Genomic DNA, 15,700 nt, shown 5'->3' on the forward strand with positions numbered 1-15,700 from the left:
TAGTATGAAAGACCATATTGCAGTCCAAAAAAAAGAAAGCTGATTCTGGAAGCTCCTTAGTGTGCTAGGCACCTCCCTATTCCCTTAGAAAGTTCTTGAAGTTTATACTTATATTTCTAGGTCCCTAGCCACACTGCCAAAGCTTCATTGGGATCCAGAATTGCAGTGGAGTGGTGCCCTGGGAGGAAAGGGAACATGAGAGGGAGAGGGAAGGGGCAGGGGCATGATCCTATATGTATTCTCTGAGCATGCAAATACATTGCTGAGCATCGGACCCTCACACATCTTTAAAACCTGGCTGGTGGTAGTGCTTGCCACTACACACCTTTCCGTCAAATACCTTCATGGTTAGAAATATAAGACCTTAGGACTAGAGTGGACCTCCTGGTCACCAGGTAGGATGCCCTGGTATCACATGCACTATGTCATATAGCACCCTTAAATTTATCTAGCTCCAACAAAAAATAAGGTTTTTTTTTTGCTCCCACTGGTCTGATTGGGAGGCTGTTCCAAAACCTGATTGCTGTAAAGATGCATAGCGTAACAATAGCTGGGTGCATTTCTTTTGTTTAGACGATTATCTCAGCAAAGAAAACCTAAGAACTTAGTCTGGCACAGTTTTCATCCAGCCATTATTATCCCATAATCTCTAATTTCATGTCATATACTAATAATGTACTTATAATATAGGGGTTGCACATATATAATATATAATCTCCCATTTTCCATTTACCATCCATTTTAATTATCTTTTTCTTCAAGATCTGTTTAAAGCCTTGTGTCCTGAAGTCAAACATGCAGATTTGAATTACCCTAATTGTTTTTCTGTTGGTTTGGGGTTTTTTTTGCTTCCTATTTGCTAATCTCCAGTTACATGACTTGTTATATGACTTGGTATGATTATTAACAATATTTGCTACTGGATCTGCAGTTGTGTGCACCAGTTCCTTCAGAATTCGGGGCTGGAGATTACGCCATCATTGACCACTTTTGCTTCCATCTCAGTTGTGTCAGTTCCCACATGCTGATTCCCATGCCTTGTCACCAAGATTGCTGACCCAAGAAATTATTTTTTTTACTGACAATATTCAAATTTCTTGTTGATAGAGAAACTTTTTTTTCACTAACCTGGATTTTTATTGTCAGTAAAGAATTTTTTTTTTCAGTTGGCAGCCCTGTGTATCTGCAGCAATGGTTTTATACCCTGCTGCCCAAATCAGGAGTCGACTGACATGCCTGTCTGCACCCCGCATCATGCTGCCTCCTGAGCTTGCCCCCTTAGCCCAACCCCCACTGTCTTTACTCATCCTGCTCCAAAATGGATCCCCACCCACTGCCTCTCCCTTTCCAGGCCTGCAGCTGTGTCCTGGCCACACTTCGCCCTCCCTATACTTTTGGTGGAGCAGGTGGCAGAGACAGAGGACAGCCATAGGGACCCAGCAGCAGCATATTGCTAGCAAAGGTGAAATGTCTAGTAGACTCCTGTGAGTGCAAAGTCCTGACCAAAGTTGTGTGCATGAAGGGTGCTATGCTCCCACACAGACAGCATGTGGCTCTGCTGTGGTTTGTATAGCTTTCAGTGCTACTCCAGCTGTTTTTTCCATGGGCAGAGCTTAAAGCTCTGGTGCCGCCTTCATGTCTTTATGGATTGTTATGAACAGGCATTTTTAGGGTGGGCATTTTTAGGGTGCATTTTTATGGAGCGTCCACGAATTTGCAGTTGGCAGCCCTGCTTACCATGAGGCAAGTATCCATTTTGTGTTGGGGTCATGCCTTGATTGATCTGTTCCATTCTCAATGGATAGTGACCCAACCTGTGTTGTTCTGTGCTCTTTTCCTTATTTCTGTAGCTGATGAGCCTTTTGTTGTTTGTCTTAATGTCTCTGCAAGGTCTAAGTCAGCTTGACTCTTGGAAATTCTCATTTCATTCCAGCACTTCTGGCTATTTAAAACATAGCTTTCCTGGCCAGTTAATCTCTTTTTCCATTTCATGTAGGTCAGAGGTCCGTATGATCCTCGCAGCCCATTGGGTTAGTATGGACAAGGCATAGCTGTTTTTGTTGCCAGTGGCATGCAGACATGAGCACCACTGTCTTCCCAGTCTGAATCACCATGTACAGATGGGTTAACTGGAGGCAGCTTTTTGATACAAATCCAAAGCAAGTCTTGACTATGTGCCCCTGGAACTGCAGCAAGAGGCCTTAATCACACTGCTGCCACACCCTTCTTTTCCTTTCTGTAGGCTCTCTTTTTATTCCTAATATCTTTCTTAAGGTGGTTATTCATCCAGAAAAATCTTTCCCTTGTATGGGATACAGATTTCTGATAGTTTTAGCACCCTTTCCTGTATGAAATTCACAGCCCTGAGCTCCTTAGCCTAGCCAGCATAGTTATTAACTGCTCCCTTTAGTGTATTAAAGCTTGCCTTTTAAGTTTATTCTTCCATTTAATTTATACTGAATCAACTTGTGGTCGTTCAATCCAAAGTTATTTTCAGAGACCCTTTTATAATGCTCTCATTACTTAGTAGAACCAGATCTAAAATTGCTTCCTCTTTTGTTAATTCTATGATTTTTTGGATGAGGATCTTTGTTAGCAGTTTAATCCAGGAATATCTGGGCCACATCACAATTTGTATCATTTATTCTTCCATCTATATGTGGCGAGTAAAACCCTCCATTATAAGACAATTTCAGTTGTATTTGTTTCTCTAATATCACCAACATCTTCATCCATATCCAAATCCAATTCTGAAGACCCATAGGAGACACCCAGCATTTACCCCCCAGTAGGACCTCCTAAGTACCTGTCCTTATTTCTGTAAAAACAGATTACTTAATTAGCACAAACTGCTATCCAAGCACCTTTTATTTCTGTCTGCATAGTTCCTATCCTTTACTACCTGTTTCATAGTCATGATTCATTTTCTATCATGTTTTGTCATTGGGTATTATCCCATAATCTCTAATTTCATGTCATATACTAATAGGGCTAGTTCCTCCATTTTGTAGCTCAGTCTCTTGGTATTTGCTGTAGCACTTGACCAAAAAGCGAGACACTATGATTCAGTGGCTTCCATCCCGAAAGATGTATTTTACACTGCATTATCACTGAGTTCTAAAATCAAAAGCAAATAATCCTCAAAGAGGGAGGAAAAATTAGAACTCTCCCATTTTCCAAGAGTGAGCACCCTAACACTGCTTACAGTCATGCTTGCTCTCTGTCCCAATAAATGTTGAGTCCTTTCCTACAGAGTAGCATCCTCCTGCAAAATAGGGGATGGGTTTGAATCCGCTCACTCCATTAAGGCAGTTGAATCCAGGTTGTGAATAAACATTTAACAATTAAGCTATTGCATATAAAGGGGTCCCCTCCATTTCTTCCAGTCATCTTTTGACAAGAGGGAAAAGAAAATTGTGGCCCTGTTCAGTTTTTAAAGAAAAGAGGTAAGCATATACCTTCAGGTTTCCATCTTGTGAATCCCAAGTGCACCAGGAGTATTAAATAAGGTGCCTAAGCCCTGGAAGTGGGGGGGGGGGGGGCGGTGGTTAAGACATACCCTTGTACTCAACATTTCCCTGTTGGCTAGCTTGAGATGATAATAACCTTGCTGAATTGAGGCAGTTCCTCACTCAGTGTGCTTTGGCACTCATGTTTTTTTAATATCATTCTGGAGTGCCTAATTCTCCCCATACATTTTATAGGGAACCTAATATGGGTCTGGATTGTATGCCAGGAATCAAGAGCCAAAAAGTTTGGTGCAACAATGCTCAGTACTGCAGTGCCTACGTTCCTTTCAGAATCTAGTGCTTCATCCTTTAACCATCTTTTATCTTCTTCCTTCACTTGTCCCATCTAAATGGGGTTGCTGTTGCAGATCTTGGCTCTCCACTGGCTTTGGTCATATGCATCTTCCTCTTCCAACTCCTTCTCTCATGTCTCTCTCCCCTGTATCTCTCCATTTCATCTCCATGTCACGCTGATTTGGCACAGGTTTTTTATAGTCGGATGCCCTTCCTGGTACTAATCCTCCTCCTTTATCCGGGCTTGGGACTGGTATTGGATGGGTAGAATCCATCCATGGTGGAGTTCTTTAACCATCTTTTCTATTCATAAAAATTGTTCAAGGGTAGCATTTCATATGAATTAATTCTGATTCTGTAAACTTCAAGGAGGAGCATGTTTGCCAATTTATAATCTATTGTCTGTCTCTTCTCAGACATTAGATGCTGTCTCCACACCAATGCTAATTTTAAGTACTGCCTGTGTAACACTGAACAAAGCCTATAGCCCCTCTGTACTTCATTTTTCCATCTGTAAAACTGATATGATGCTGATTAGCAGACATGTTCAAACTACATTTTTTCCCCCACATTGTTTGTCTTGGAAAATATTAGAATGCTCAGTCTGCCCAACTATGGCTTGGTTAAAATAAAAGTATAGTCATAAGTTAATTATTGTCAAGGGCGTCATCCAAAACCAATTGAAGTCATTGGAAAGATTTCCATTGTCTTTGTCAGGCCCACTTGTGAAAAGTAAACCTGCCTAAATAACCAGATTAATGGACATCATTAAAGTCCCTTTGTTCTGAGTTTCCCATGAAAACTGAAAAAAGTGAGATAACTGGAAAACAAATTGCTTTTCCAAGATCAGTGTCCCCAGTGTATTGGAATGAAATTGACTGGACAGATAGTAAAATGATTTGGAAATTGTTCCATTAGCTTCCCAACATGGAATACAGTAATGTCTTTGTTTTTTCTATGCTTATGTTATTAATACAGGAGCAAGAAGAGGTTAGCCATTTGTAGTAGGGTATCTTTAGATATAGGTGTAATTGTTATCTTTGTCCGTACCCTAGCCTAGGACAGCACATGGATAGATACATTATCAAATGTGCATACATTCCTATAGCTTTCCAGACCTGAAGAGAGATTCAGAGAAAGTTTAAGATATTTCCACATGTACCCCTTCTACTGGATACTGGTCGACACCAACAGGGGCCAGGTTCAAATTTTGGGATACCCAGTAAGTTTTCACTGCGGCTTGAGCCCCCACCCATAAATCTGGCATCACTGAATTTGGCTGGGGTGTCCCACATTAACAAACCCCCCTCGTTGCAAGCAGCATAAACACAAAGGACAGATTTATTACAGAAAACAAAGGCAAGGAAAACAAAGGAAAACACCACATGCAATTTAAAACACTACCAACTACAAGGCATAGTCAATAGGTTGCACCCTCCTGGGGAGGCTTCACCTATGCCCAGGCAATCTGGGACTTGGGAGATCCCCAAAGGGTAGTTCTGGGGGCCTGCACCCCTATACCTGCCCTTCAGCAATAGGATGGACAGGAGGGCCCACACTGGAGAGTCTAATGAGCTGCTCCTTGGGGTTCACTGCATCTTGGGGAGTTGATAGTGAGTGAAGATCCTTCTGTGGTGCAAGGGACCCCTTGTTGCTCCCTGGGAAACTGTAGAGCGCTGAGCTCCACATCCACAGTGGCCTTGAGGGGGTGACTTGTGGCTTCAGTCAGTGTACTGCACCCCGAAAATTTCTAATCCCAATCCCCAGCTCTGCTGGGACAGAAAACTTGGATATTCCCTTCACATAGCTCCACTTTGCTTCTCCAGTTCAGAGAAAAGGAGACCCCCACCATGGGGAGCAGTTTCTCTAGTTCCCAATTCAGCTTTCCAGCTCTCGGCAGCCCCAGAAGAAAGAGGCCTGAGTCTCAGTTCAGAAGTTCCTTTATACCTGCTGTGACATCACCCAAGTTTTCCAATCAGGGATTGCCCTACCCCAGCCTTTCTCTCAACCAATTAATTTAAGAACAACAATGCCCAGTTTTAGCCAATCAGGCTAGGAGTCAAACCCTGCTTGCTTAAGTGACAACTCCACACTCATTTGTTTACCGTAAATAGGAGGGGTATCCTGTTTTGTTGTGCAATAGGCCTAACAAAAGCCACAGGTCTCTGTCCAGTGTAGTAATGAACTTCTCTGTGGCTGGAGGTCTTCTCTGTGGCTTGAGACTATAAGGTTGCCAGTTCAAATTTCCTGTTTTTTTTTCCAGACTACCCAAGTAGGGGAGAGAAAACAAGATACTCAACTATAGAAAACATAGATTACAATACATGCTGTACAAAGTAGACACAAGAAACACATCATTATATTTACACTAGAACACCTTTACAGTACAAAGGTGGTTTGTACATTTTGTGTGGGTTACACACACTTCTGGGTATTATCATCTGAGCATTAAAATCACGTTCTTCTGCCCACGTTCAAACCGATGCAAATCTATCATGCACATAATTAGGTGGAGCAAGTTTCTTCTGGTTTTAGCTAGTTTATAGCAAAATCCAAAACATACTTTAAACATTTTTTTCCCACAAGAATCCACTATATTATGTGTTGGGAGACACACCCACAAACTTAAGCACAAATTAAGAAACATGTGTTGAGCATTTGCACTCTGTCAGCCTGTAAACTGTAAACAGAACTCTAGATTAGAAAAGATAATGATGTGGTTTACAAACTATAGGAGAATCAGGTGATGGAGTGCAGAAAAAAGCAGACTGAAGAGTTATATCTAGGGAAAAGGGTTGCATTAAGTATGTTGTTCCATTCTTTCAGAGGAATATACTTAACCATTAAATGAAATTAAACTGAACACAATATCTTGAACAGTTTTGTATCTTTTTTGTAACAAGAGTAAAAGGGAAAAATACAATACTATGTTTTGTTGTATATCTTGGAACATACAGCACCCCTGATCTTTATTTCCATTTACTTTGACATCTCTTGATTTCTCGATGTAGAGGTCTATATCTTTTCCTTGCCTTTGAAACATAGATCTGATCCAAAATCTGTCAAATTGAATAGATTCTCATTGACCTCATGACCTGCAGCATGGTGTAGAGACACCTGAGCTATCTTCAGGTACCAACAGCAAAGTATCCATGGTAACATAGACCTCCATGCTCAGTAGTTTATTGAGAAGTAGGAAAGAATAGTCAGCTCTGTTCTTTATGCTGAAATGGCTAGACTGCTACCAGTAGCCAACCTGTCTAGCATAGAGTTAGCTCATCTACCTCTTTGCTATCCTGTGTTCACTGGGTGACTGCAGTGTAGAAATGTTCTGAGTAAATGTTCTTTTTCTGCATTAAGCCAAGCAATCTTACTGAGCTAAAGTTTGATCTGTAGTCATAGCAAAGCTCGTAGTGATTGGGAGAGGTTCAGGATTATTGGAAAAAGGCAAATATAGTGCCCGTGTTTAAGAAAGGGAAGAATGAGGATGCAGGGAACTACAGACCAGTCAGTCTCACCTCAGTCCCTGGAAAAATCATGGAGCAGATCCTCAAGGGATCCATTTTCTAAGCATTTGGAGACGCTGATTAGGAACAGTCAGCATGGATTTATCAAGGGCAAATCATGCCTGACTAACCTAATTGCCTTCTATGATGAGATGACTGGCTCTGTGGATGTGGGGAGGGCAGTGGACATAATATAGCATGACTTTAGCAAGGCTTTTGATACAGTCTCCCACAACATTTTTGCAAACAAGCTAAGATAGCACGAGTTGGATGAACGGGACTCTAAGGTGGATAGAAAACTACCTGAATAATTGAGCTCTAAAGGTAGCAATCAATGGCTCAGAGTCCATTTGGCAGCCAGGAAGTATCAAGTGGAGTGTCCCAGGGGTCAGTCCTGGGGCCAGCGTTGTTCAATAGCTTCATCAATGATCTGGAAGATGGGATGGATTGCACCCTCAGCAAGTTTGCAGGTGATGCCAAGCTGCGGGAAGTAGTAAATATGCTGGAGGGTAGGTCTAGGATTCAGAGACACCTTAACAAATTGGAGGATTGGACCAAAAGAAATCTCATGAGATTCAATAAAAACAACTGCAAAGCCCTGGATTTAGGATAGAACAACCCCATATACCAGTACAGACTGGGGACCAACTGGGTAAGCAGCAGCTCTGCAGAAAACGACCTGGAGGTTACAGTGGACAATAAGCTGAATATGAGCCAGCAGTGTGCCCTTGTTGCCAAGAAGGCTAATGGCATTAGTGGTAACAGCATACTGGGCTGCATTGGTAGGAGTTTTCCTAGCAGATGAAGACAAGTGATTTTTTCCCTCTACATAGCACTGGTAAAGCCACAGCTGGAGTATTGTGTCTAGTTTTGCTCCCCTCCCCTCCACACACACACACACACACACACAAAGGATGTGGACAAATTGGAGAGTCCAGCGGAGGGCAATGAAAATGGTTAGAGGGCTGGGACACATGACAATATGGGTTTATTTATTTTGGACAGAGCAGGGATTTAACTATCGGAAGGGTGCTTACAACCCAGATAGAGCTGGGCTGTGCTCAGTGGTGGCGGATCTCAGAACAAGGAGCAATGGTCTCAAGTTGCAGCAAGGAAAGTTTAGTTAGACATTAGGAAAAACTTTCTCCCTTGGAGGGTGGTAAAGCACTGGGACAGGCTGTGGAATCTCCATCCTTGGAGGTTTTTAACATCTGACAAGGCAAAGCTTTGGCTGGGATGATCTAGTTGGGGATGGTCCTGATCTGAGCAGGGGGTTGGACTAGATGACCTCCTGAGGTCCCTTCCAACCCCAATTTTCTATTATTCTATGTATAACCACATTTAAATAAATTATGAATACAGAATGTTTTCCTGCTGTGTTTATCACTTACCCCATGACAACTTTTCTAAAGAACAATAATTAACCTGATTCTTTTGTATTATACTTGCAGGAAATGGTGACCTAGAACAAGTAGAGCTCAACCCTTTAGAGAGGCAGGCCAGGTACACTCTGACCCACTATTCTCCTCTGGTAGAGGAAGGGGGAAGGGTGAGAGTGGGAGAGAGACAGCTGCCAATGTAGGGAGAAGGGTAGGGAAAAGGAGAGGAAGAGTTTATCTTCAATAAACAGCACTTGCCATCTTGAGTGGGGAGGGAAAGAGCTTACCTCTGGTAAGCAGGCCTGATTAGGTGAGAGAGGAAGGACCATACGCAGTGCCTGCCATAGGGGAGTGGAGGAGAGACCAGGGAGGGCTGTGGAGGGGAGCAGTGACAGGCAGAACAGGGAAGGGGCACACCAGGCTGAGCTGCTTTAGTCTGATCCCTTGTGCTACAGACTGGATAAGGTCAGCTTGGGTGCTCGACCATTCCCTGTGCTATAGGTTGACCATCACTGAAGTAGATATCTTCAGTTAACCAGTTCATGTTTTACATTTTTCCAGTAGCATACTGAAGGGGAAAAAGATAAGTGGAAGTAAACTAACATCTGTAACCAATGCAACTCTCTTTATTATATAATTGCTCTTACAGTCTGCCTTTACCCAGCTCAGCACCCAGGAGAATTAGAAATCTCGAATGTCTATAACAGCTATAACCTTTAATTTTACCTTCAACTATATGAACCTCTCCCATTGGAGAGAGATCCAAAATAAAAGCACGTTAATTTGTTTCTTGAGAAAGTACACTTTCCCACAACAGCAATCCTTTCTTCTCTGCATCTGTAAGGATTTTCCCTCAGTCCCTTCCCTCCTGCTTCTGATTAGGATTTGATTCTTTTTAATCTTCTCCTCTTTTTATGTTCACAGAAAACACTTTGAAGCAAAGTCCTATTAATAAATAAATAAAATGCTACCTGTGTGTTATGTACAGCATCATCTAATAAAACTGAAAGATTATAGCTTCCCCAGAGAAACTGCTGCCACGATTTGAGAAACGTTGGGAATGAATTACTTGTTACTGACAATTTATTTAAATGCGTACTAATACATTTGTATACTGGTTCTTGTGAAAAATGGGTTTCTTGCATTTTACCCAGCCATGAAGCTATACTTGATTAGTGTCTCAAACTTGAACATGCCATTTATCTCTGGCTTTCAGTATGCTGAGCCCTTGCTTTTAAGTCATACCTTAATACAGGATTGTATTATGTAATATGACTTAATACCTTTAAGTCATACCTTAAAACAGTGAGCAGTGGGAAAGGTGCAGCTACCAGGATGCAAAACTGCTAAGAGCACAGTCATATGCTGGTTCGGGAACTAGACTGAACTGGACTAATCAGCTGGGGCACAGCACTGCACAAACAGCTATGCTGCTTCCAGTTTGGAAGCCAGTGTGCACAAAGCTAGCTCAACCAGCCTGGTTTTCCACCATGTAGACACACCCATGTTGTAGTAGGACTGCAGCTGGTCTTGCAGCTGGGAGGTGGGGAGAGGAGAACATAACCTTGCACAGAGTACAACCATTTCACAGTAAAGCTCTGCTTTTATCTGGTCAATAATTCTTCAGAAGTAACTTATCTACTTCAGATTTCTAGGTGACCCATCTTCCCCTTCAATTCCAGATGAGAGAGAGGAAAATCTCTGAGAATGAGTATTCGATCATACCAGCAGTTTGCCAAACCAAACAGCACTGAACAAATTTCTAAGTGCTTCACTTATATTATTCTTTGCTGCTCTTGATTTCTTGAAATCATCTTAGGAACAGTAGATTAGACATCTCTTCTATTCCTTGTCAGTGGTTTGTAATCTAAGTTCCTTATAGAGTAGCTCCAGAGACAATGCCACATAACCGCTTTTTACCCATATCCCTGGGGACAAGTACTACTACACATTTCCTTTTTGTGTAGGCAGTGCAGAGTTTAATCTTGCTTGCAGAATTGGACTGGCTATACTTATGATAGAAAATCCAGCATTCATTTCCAGTGTTGGTTTACTGTAGACACTTGTTGGAGAAGGAATATTTATTTAATTAAGCTGTCATTATTATTCTTCCCTGAAAAAGGCATTCAGGCACTCACATTCTTGTAGGCACTCTGCAGGTCTGTATTAAATATGCTTTTAGGGAAATATATGCAAAACGTCCAAGCTCCAAGAGTAGAATTCATTAACCTGAGTTAAGCTCCTACATTCCCTGTACTTTAAATGGAGAAATTTAGGGACCTAGTATTGAACTCTCAGCATACTGAGCACGGGGATGTGTAAATTAGCCAATGGGAAGTACAAAGGAGAGGGATATGTTTTGACCTCATCTGTATGAAACATAGGTAGCTTGCAGTTGGGTTTAGGTACATATAGGAGACAAATACAGAAGTTCCCAAAATACCTTGGTGTAACTCTCAATTGGAGCCTCACCTTCTGAGAACTTCTATCTTTGAAAACAAAAGCTCGAGTTAACCTTGTGCATAAACTGGCCGGAACGACATGGGGACCAAATACAACCATACTTCGGGTGGTCACTCTAGCACTTGTTTTTTCTACAGCAGAATATTGATCCCCAGTCTGGAACAAAAGCATGCACGCGCAGATTGTCGATACAAAGTTAAATGCAGCTATGTGAATGATATCAGGAACATAAGTTTGTCTCCTCCTGCCCCTATGTGATTTCTGCACTTCAAATTATATTAGAGGTTTTCACCTTCTTACTAACTGCAGGCCATCCCTTGCAACCCACCCAGCACTTCAGGCTGCCCATCCCTTGCTGTGCCCCAGTTGTTCCTTCTCAATGCAGAGGGCTTATTGCTTGCTCTACCCCCCTCAATTCAATTTCATTTCAATTTATTAAGGATTCTGGCTAAACGCCATGCTCCCAAAAATGACATAACACACAAACAACCATAATATAAATAAGTTCAAACAAAGTAACCAAACTACAAATATTATACTAAAAATAGAGCCCAACAATATAAAAACATTATTAATATACATATAGTAGTAAATCAAGACATGATTCTATAATATCGTTGTATATAGATTCACAATTGAGACAAAATCAAATCGAATGTTAAATTGTATCACTCATATCAGTAATAAAGGATATTTAATAGTGCTGCGCGAAGTTTCGGTCCCTGATTCAATTCGACGGAGATTTGGCCCGTTTGGTGGCCGAATGTCTGAATCCAAACCAAATCAGAGGTCCTTTTAATCTCTCTGAATCAAACTAGAACTCTCTAAATCAATTTGGACAGATTCGGAAAGCTTCGGCGATTCGGACATAGATACAGCTTTAAACGTTTTTTCTACATACCTTGAGGTAGCAGGTGGCTCATGAATGCTGCGATGCTGGAGAGGATGGAGCGTCCCACCGGAGTGCAGGGGGATCCCCAGCGTGCTTGGCAGGAGACCCAGAAGTGGACCAGCACTTCTGGTTCACTTCTGGGTCCGCCAGGGAGTGTGCAGAGGGGGCCCAGGGCACCCCTCGTGCTCAGTGACTGGTGCCTCCTGGGTCTGGGGGGGGCACCCAGGGTCTCCCTGTGGCCGATCACCGAGCCAGGGGGTGCTGGGCCCTCCCCCCCCCCCCGGCACACTCCCTGGGAGCCCCAGAAATGGAGCAGAAGTACTTCACGCAGCGTTCATGAGCCGCACCTGGTACCTCAAGGTATGTAGAAAAAATGTTTAAAGTCGTGTCTATGTCCAAATTGCTGATTCTCCAAATCAGCATTGACTCTTCAAATTCGGATTCAGCCAAATTGAATCAGGGACAGTGATCCGGATCAACTAATCGAATCACTGTCCTTGATTCAGGCTGAATTCGAATCAAATAGGGCCCACTTTGCACACCCCTCATATTTAATTCTAAATGCCTCAGCCTTATAAGCAAAAATTGCAAGATGGTTCACTAAATTTGGATCTGTTTGCTGTAAAAGCCAGATTAATTTCTCTGTTTGAAAAATGTATCAATTTCTGCAAAAACAATAATAAATAGGTTTTTCTTATGTCATTATATAAAGAACATTCTAAAACATAGTGGATAGTGTCTTCCAGAACTCGGGCAACATCTTTTAGCCCTTGGAATGGAAAATCTACGTCCAGCCAGAACAACTGTGGGCATCTGTTCGGTCTTGAGTCTAGTCAAAGAGAGATCCAACTGTAACTACCTTCCCCCTCACCCCCCAATTAATTTTCCAAAAAGTATATAAAGGGACAATATGAATATCCCTAGTCACTGTAAAATCATTCTGCCTGGCAATATTTTGTATCCTCTGATAGGATGTGGGAGAAAAGTGCAGCCTCCTCTGAAAGATGGTGAGTAGGGTTAGCATAAGTCCAGGTTTTCCTGGGCACATTCTCTTTTAAAATCCTCCTGTGTCAGTCCAGGCATTTTTTTTTTTTTTAAATATGATCAAATGTCTAGGATTTTGGTTAGCTCAGCTTCAATTTTTTTTCCCCAGGACTTCCCAGCTTCCCCTAGCAGGGAGCTGCTTAGGATTGGGGACAGGGCATTTGGGGACAGGGCACATACACATGGCCAGCATGTAGCCAGGCAGGGGATGGGAACAGCCCTGGCAGCTGGATACAGGTAAGTCTGTGGGGGTTGCAAGGCTAGGGCTTAGGGACTGTCTGGGGGAGGTGTGTGGATGTGGGTGGCAGAAGTGTGTGGAGGAGATGGGTGTGTGAGAGGGATGTGTACCTGCCAGTGCTGGGGGAAGCTGTCCAGGATTATCCAGCCACTAATAAAATACAGAATGCAGTATCAGGCTTGGATCCGATAGCTAGGCTACAATAAAGGATCAGTGCACTGTTAGTAAAATGCAGATTGGATTGCTGGCCAGATCCAATCTCTTCATGGGTTGGATCTGGCCAACAGAACTGTGCTGAGTGAAGCATCAGCTTGTTAAACATCTGTGAATGTGGCTGTTGAGCCCAGTTCTTGAATAACAGTCCCTTCTGCACTTATCACATGTGAAGTGTGCATGTAACAATCCTGAATGTGGTACAGGGTTCTTCCTGAGGTTTCTTTTTTCCTCTGAATGTTGGGCTCTTCTTACCTCAGAAGCTTTCATTCCAAGCTTAATTAAATAGTTATTGGATAAAATACTTTTGATTGAGCTACCGAGCTTCTTAACTTCTTGCGTCTTCCCCTCTGGACTCTCCAATTGTCTAACTTAAACAGAAAGAATGGGTGATGCTATTGATCCTGTCCGACACACAACCTGGAGGTGAGGGTACTTTTCTGAAAAGTGAGAGATATGGGTTCAAAAACCTTCTGACTGAGTGGGGTCTTATACCCGGGTTTCATGCTTTCTAGGAAAATTGCCCTAACCCATACCTATTGCGGACTAGAAGGTAGGAGGGTTCTTCTTGTCCTCATCTGTTAGAGCTGTTGTGCTTGCTTTTTTGGTTGTTTATTTTGTTTTGTTTCAGTTTTATTTCCCTCCAGCTAAATTTTGAGGGACTGACATGGAGTTCTGTAATCTTTGGGCAGAAAGGATTGCTTCAGTGGCTACAAGCTTATGAGCATGCTTGGGAGGGCAATATTAGTCAAAATGGTGGAAATAGGAGCTAAAATCTGCAGAAGTGACAGTACCTGCCACTGAACCATTTACACATGGGATTTAGGCCCCTACTGGAAGAGGTGTTGAACCTCAGTGAGTTTAGAATAATAATAGAAAGGAGTCTTTCAAGACTGGAAACATGGATAGAAAAAAACTATCGACAAAGAAATTACATTGCAACCAATGATTAATAAAAAAAATCTAATGTTACATTATTGTAGTGGTACTTCTGCTATTGGTAACATTAAACATAATCATCAAGTAAGTTCAATCAAAATTTTGCATTCCATTTCTCTGTCAGTGGTTTATTTTCCCTAAAAAAGGAATACTTTTTCAGATCTCATGAACATGCTAATGACTGAAAAGGAAATGCCCATATATTCTCAGCCATCTTTCATAAAGACACATCTGGGAAAAATAAAATCATTAGCCAGTTAAATCTGCTCAAAAAATAGCTGCATTGCCAAAAGGTTCAAGTTTTCAATTAGAAATTTAGGCCAAAAATTAAGATACACCTTTGGAAGTTGTGTAGGTGCACTGTGCTTCAGTTGTCCCCTCTCAGACGTGCATCCAGAGGGGATGTGGTGAGTCACACCTCCCGTTCCACAATGTAGCTTGAGAGCTCCCGTTTCCGGCAGCTCTGGATACCTGGGTCCTCTGTGGAGTCTGGACTGTGCCACATCAGCAGCAGTTGTGGACATTTTTCTTTTAGGTCACCAAAGCAAGTAAGAATCCCACCTCCCTTCCTCACGCTTGTCTTTGAGCCAGTTCTGTTCTCTGTGATACAGATATGGAAGTTGGTGAGGTTGTACCTGTGAGACACAGTGGTGTATATCAACTGCATCATGTCGTTGACCTTAATCGGACAAGCCTTTACATATGGAACTCTCATCGTATGGTGTTTGCATGCAAAGAAGACTGTCGGTCTGGGCCTTATTAGTCTTTATTTCGAATATTATTTGCAAATTTAAATTTCAGAGTGAAGAGCCTCATAAAAATCCTTCTACATCCTAAAAAATCCTATTTTGTATTGCACTGAATTCAGCTGTCTCAAATATGCAGATTATATCTTCTTGGAGCAGCAGTATGGGCACGCAGCCAAACACCCAGTGCACAGAGGCAGTGGTGACTTCTGGTTGGCAAGGCAGCACCCAGGGCAGTATGAGAGTACCTACATCTGGTGTACCACTGCCACTGCCCTGGCTACAGTTCTGCCCTGGTGACAACCTGGTGTCCATGAAGGGTTATGTCACGATGTTTAGCAAAAATCTCAAGAATGATAATTAGCACTCCAAAATAAGTATCTCAAATGTATCATACTGAGTAACTAATGCAGTGGACTTAAAGGTTCTGAGATTTCCAGAAGAGCGTTCTTCTCGTTATCTTTATTCTATTGAAAA

At 42.2% G+C, this 15,700-nt stretch overlaps 1 protein-coding gene across 5 annotated transcripts in view; it reads left to right on the plus strand.

Annotated features, from left to right (window-relative positions):
* Nucleotides 1–15,700, plus strand: part of CACNA2D1 (calcium voltage-gated channel auxiliary subunit alpha2delta 1) — a 669,683-nt gene that overhangs the window by 571,824 nt on the left and 82,159 nt on the right. The window lies entirely within an intron of this gene.

Source organism: Alligator mississippiensis, chromosome 4 (genome assembly GCF_030867095.1).
Source record: "Alligator mississippiensis isolate rAllMis1 chromosome 4, rAllMis1, whole genome shotgun sequence".
Lineage (NCBI taxonomy): Eukaryota > Metazoa > Chordata > Crocodylia > Alligatoridae > Alligator > Alligator mississippiensis.